Genomic DNA, 5,887 nt, shown 5'->3' with positions numbered 1-5,887 from the left:
GAGGACGTGAAAGGCGCTATACAAGTGAAAGGTCTTCGTCCTTTGCCAACTTTTTACCTCCTGAAATAGGAACGTTCTTGCTATAAAGTATGCTTTTAATATAGAATTTCTCAGCGTGATCTAATTTAGCCTGGAGGCACTACTTGTGTGATACTGTGATCTAATGTGTCAACCAGTTGTTCCGATAAATCTCGGTAGTGTGTCTGGCTAGTGATTTTGTATGCTCAGTAAAATACTGTCTCACGAAATATCTGATCTGTCAAAGCACCCCTTACTGTATAATTATGTTCACAGTTTGAAATGAAATGATTAGGCATCTTATTTCTAGTTTATTTAGTCAATATCTGCTTAAGTTTCTCAGTCTGTGTGTTCTAAATGATTTAAACCTGTGAGGATTTGTACGCTCTTCCTCTCAAATAATTAAATTCTTAGGATATAAGGGATGAAGACGTCTTAATTTTTGTACTAGTTCCAATTAGTTTCGTCGCCATAACCCCATAAATGCTGAACAATTTAAGTGATCTGTAATCAATATCCCACGACCTCTTCGATGGTACCTGAAAGGGAGTGTTCGCCAAATCACGTCCTCCCCTATCAGAATGTTAAAATATGCAACTGGAATGCCAAGTCTCGAGGGAGTTAATTACCGGAAATGCTGTCTGGGAGGTGAAAAGTGTGGCATGTTGAAGCACTCTTCATGCTGCATTTCACTGATTCCGTTTGCTGTCCATGGCGTGAGGCACTTTTAATACTGTAGTCCTCTGTTAAAGTTAACTTCTTATACACTGCGAAGACTAGTAGTGTAGATTGATGGTAGACGAACAGACATAGACAAGGTGGATATATTCATATACACACACATATATGCGTGTTTTCCCTCTCACTCGCAAACACATAAACGCACATGGTGAACTGGAAGTCCTTGGATTTATATGTGGATTGAGATTAATTGACTTTTCCGGATGGCTGTTTTGCAACGAAAGAGAAGCTTTCTTCAATATATAAATTGCACCCTTTCACTTCTATGTATATAGAATGTATGTATAAATCTAGTTTTCTTTTCCCACCTGAATAATAGTTTGCAGTTGCTGCCTGGCTGCATTTGTCAAGCCATTGCGAAATTAATCTTCAGGTAAATGTAGGGATCACAAGATGTGCACACTAGCCGGAAAGCGTCCTATCGAAAAGATAAAAGGGATTTGAAATAAATTGAACACTTAGGAAGCATAAATATGAGACCATGCTCCAGAAATTCAGGAAAAAAGGTGATTTTTTTAAACTCTTGCTTTTATTTCTTTGACTGTTCGTGAAGCTCTTGTAAGTAATCCATCAGTTCATGTGTATTGAGTAGCTCAGAATATTAATCAACTAATATTCAATTAGCAAATAACATTACAATTACCTAGATGTATATTTGATAATCTGTGGTATTGTAAAAATGAAGACTTAAGAAATATATATTTATATTAGAATGCGATCGAAAGCTTTATTATTTATAGTCATCTATCTGCAGCTAAAATACGTCATCATTTTCTCTGTTCAGGTGATAGCTGAAGCTAAGGAAAAATAATTGGAAAAACCTCACACAACCCATGGAGTAAACTAGAGCCGAGTCTTGGCTTTAAACTTTCTAAATGTAATGTCCTGTGCTTTATCTTAACATCTCCCCTATTATTAATAGTCAGCTAATTACGTGTTTGAAAGTTATCACAGAAAATATTAGAATTTAACTACAACTCGATGTAGATTGTTTTTGTTTCGATGTAGTAACAGTGTAGTCCTTCGGATAAACACCAAATTACTGTTTTAGAACAGACTTTAATTTCGAAGAGAGACCGCAAGTGTTGGAAATCTAACATTAAAAAACAGGAAATATTGGAAATACACAGCAGGACCTTCAGCATCTGAAGGAAAAGTACAGGTTAAAGTTTGGAGTGTGACCCTTCCTCAGAACCCAGTTTAATTAGAGCATGAAATCAGTCACAGTCATTCCACATTGTCTGCATTTTTTTCTGCAGAATATGTTCCATTTAATTTTAATTTGTAAAATGCCAAATGTATTGCATATTGACTCACCTACGTTTTCACTTTTTCGCCAGTAATAGACATCGATTAAAAAGGACACGTGAAACTTATTTAAATGTGGAATACAATTGTTAATGATGTCTTTCCAATGCATTGTCTCAGTTTCATTGATCTTTAGTGGAGACCAAATGATAGTCGAGCCCATCTCGAGGTGGTAAATAATTGTAAAATTACAGCCGAATTCCTGTTGTGAAGAGAGTTAAATGTGGAAAGCTTAAACACCGGGTTATGTTGTGCCACAAACTTTGGACCCTTTGAAAAGGGATTGAGACTAAACAGCGTAAACCAGCCCAAAGAAAAGGTAAACAGAAAAGCTATTCTTCAGGAAACTTTGTCATAAGCCATGATATTTAAATTCTTGAGATTGGTTATGTTTCTCTTACAGCAATTGCACCTTGAAGTGGTTATACATTTTTCTTCTCCCCATTTATTTTCATTTACCCTAACGTTCCATTTTTCCCCACTAGATCGACAACTTTGTTGGTAGTTGCTTGTTATTGCTGACCCTGTTCTACGGTCATAAATGAGCACAAACGTTTCATGGACATGTCCAAATGTAATTCATGACATCTTAATACTCTCTAAATTGAACAGCATAATCAAAATCTACCGACCCCTGCAGCATTAGTTGCTGAAAAGGGATCGACTTATTTCACAGTGATTATATTTGTGAAGGTTTCATTTCCATTCTTTTCCGACATGAGTGAATCCCTCCTCTTGTCATTTCGCACTTAAGAGCTCAGCTGTCCTCACTGGAATTAATAAACATTTTTTTTGCAACATTAAGAGATTTCAATAACTGCTTCTTGGCACGGGGACTTGGTTTACATCTCAAACGAAGTACAAAAATAAACTTTTTTCTTCTTGAAATGTACAACATTCCACCAGATATTGCTGTATTTTACTGGTAACTCAAATAAATGCTGCAATTTTCAGCCACTCTCCCTCAGTAAAATAACTCGATTTGACTTTTTATTTTATATAATTAGAAGTATACAAGATTCTGCAGCAAGAGTGACTTGTTAGTAAAGGTAAATGTAGTTCAAATACAACTTTTCTTTATTTTTGATACAGGGTTAGTGGGCCAGAAAAATATTCCTTTAGCCAATGTATTGTTGAATGGCATGGTCCTATCTATTTCCTTTGGTGCAATTGTCCTCTTCTAGTCCAGTATTTAGTACATAAGACAACAGTGTTAAGATAAATAGATAACCATAACTATAAATTACAGATGGAGAAACAATATTTGAAAGGTTTGGTGTATTTTCGAAATGCAGCACAGTGACATGCTTTCTAAAGGGGTTTGCTTGCCGGCTTCCTGTTCTGAGTGAACTTGGTTAAATCGGACTGACTGCTTAAAGTACAGTAAATGTTATGCTGTGTGCCCCTTGCTTCCCGATCGGGCATTACATTAGTTCTGCTCTGCCTGTAAAACCCAAGTTATTAAAACATAGGAAAACCATTTCAAATTCTGGCCGTTAATATCCTATGAACAAAAGTGTTCAATGTAATTGCCGAAGTCTATTGTGTAAATTAAAACTGTATTTCTTAAAGTACTTAAGTAATTTTATCGTTACATTCCTACATAATCGCTCCTGTAAATGCACAGACTGCATTATATTTAAATAACAATTTAAATAAACAACAGTGCGTTTTGCAAATGAAATGCTCAGAAGTACAATGCAGGTACAAATTAAGTCGTTTTTCTTTCTGCACGTTCTAAATTTATGGGCGCACAATCCATTTCTGTGGCATGACTCCCCTACTGTCACTTTCAGAAGTAATTCTTCTTGCATTATTTTCAAATGTTAATTTTGGGGAGAAAAGATGGCTTAACGATCAAATCTGAAAGTTCCATTACATTTGACAAACGTAACAGCGCTCAGCAATAAAAAAAAGACTTGCATTTCTATAGCGCCTTTCACGACCTCAGGACGTCCCAAAACGCTTTAGAGCCAATCAGGTACAATAATTATATATAAGCTGGAATGTACGCGTACTGGAATAGGTTAAATACATTTTGCTTATGTTTTGACAGGACGGGTATTGGTGGGTTTAAAATTGTAGAAACAAAACTTGTAAAAATGTAATCAGATTTAAGTAAAAACAAAAATGGCGCGAAAGCACAACAAAGCACACAAATGCTTAAATGGTCAACATTTAGAAATGGTACAGTGTTTTTCAGACCATATATTAAAAATCATTTATATCCCATATTGTTGTTGATGGGTCTTTGACAATAGGCAGTGTAACTGTGAGAGGAGAGTGTAAGTAATGTAATCGACAGGAGTTTATGCAACATTTAGACTGCAGGTCTTCTGTATATTGAAAACTTAGTTAATATATAGGTCACGTTCTTTTTGCATTTTGCCTGGATACAATAAGCGAAGGATTGAACAGAGTAAATTAAATACCATTCCTTCTAATGATGCACGACACCGTCCTAAGCAGTTGTAATTGATTCTTTTCACACATAAAATGTTTTGATGTAATCTGTATTTATGTTACAATGTTTAGTATCCAGGACGTCTGCCTCAAAACTACAAAAACTAATAAAATCAAATGTTTAAAAATGGAGAATTTTGCAATGAATAGTTTTAAACATCATATCATCGAAAGGTCTTAAAGCATCTCTCTTGACTATTTAGATATTGAAGCATATACGCTTGAAGCATATTTCTTTGCCATTTTTACTTTGTGTTTTGTCGGTATAATTGAAACGTTTCTATTGCGCTTGGAGAAATGTTACTTCTGTAATTCTTTCAGATGTCATCGTGTTTATAGCTGAAGAGCAATTGCAAACATCTGTCTGACCCGACAATATTTACTGAAGTACGAAGCCCTGTTGTGGTATCGGCCGAAAAACTGAATACGGAGACTCGCCTTTTGCACTGCACGATTTACGTCTCTTTATGCATCAGCAATCCTGAATTTTGTTGTGTACGACATGCTACGGGATAGAGGCGATTATTTTTTCTTCTCGGGCAACACAACGTGAATGTTGAGACGTGATGTCCTTCCACTGCTCAGTATAGTTAGACAGCCGAATTTACTGAGGTTTTTACATTTGTAATTGATTATTTTGCGCGGCCGCTATTGAAAGAAAAGGTGCACACAAAAATATCCTCATATTTTAGCCGCTAATATGTCATTATTTCACGTAGGTTCGAATGTATTATTTCTTTATGCGAGAACAGAGGTTGTGGGTGTTTCATATTAGCTGCTGGCCAAAGACGCGTTCAGCTCCCCCCCCAAAAAAAAGAGGTAGACACTCGAATACTGTTATGCAATTTACCCTAAAAATCTTTAGTTATTTTGCAGAGCATTCCGAATAGCGTACAAAATGTAAAGGCTTTAGCGATTTATAAAAACGATGCAAAATGTAGAGACATCAGGTAACAAAAGGAACATTCGTCCCTGGGTGGGCTCGAACCACCAACCTTTCGGTTAACAGCCGAACGCGCTAACCGATTGCGCCACAGAGACAAGCTGCGACTAAAGCAACCTAGTAAAGAACATAACAGGGCGGGTAAAGAAAAACCCGGCAACAGCTTGCCTATTCTCTCTATTAATACATTGTCCTTACAACAAACATTCTTATGGAAACAAATAATCATTGCATTTTACAAGGCGCGTTTGCAAAAGCACCGACTCTGCTCGACGGTCGCTGGTTTCCTTTGGCATTTGCCTTGAACAACAAGGGGGGTGGATTCACCCCTGATCTGGAGCGGATCTCCAGCTAATTATTTGTTGCTACATCTGGATAGGGATTAATTTTTTTCTTGGGGGTGGCTCTTGTCAC

The 5,887-nt window shown here is 36.5% G+C and overlaps 1 non-coding gene across 1 annotated transcript; it reads right to left on the bottom strand.

Moving 5' to 3' along the window:
- Window positions 1-5,497: 5,497 nt before the first annotated feature.
- trnan-guu (transfer RNA asparagine (anticodon GUU)) lies at window positions 5,498-5,571 on the bottom strand. Its single transcript has one exon. It is a non-coding gene; the product is annotated as a tRNA-Asn (tRNA).
- Between the last annotated feature and the right edge of the window lie 316 nt (window positions 5,572-5,887).

Source organism: Somniosus microcephalus, chromosome 5 (assembly GCF_052327205.1).
Source record: "Somniosus microcephalus isolate GS21.2 chromosome 5, FLI_Smic_1.0, whole genome shotgun sequence".
NCBI classification, from domain to species: domain Eukaryota; kingdom Metazoa; phylum Chordata; class Chondrichthyes; order Squaliformes; family Somniosidae; genus Somniosus; species Somniosus microcephalus.
This window is presented reverse-complemented; position numbering and strand designations above follow the sequence as displayed.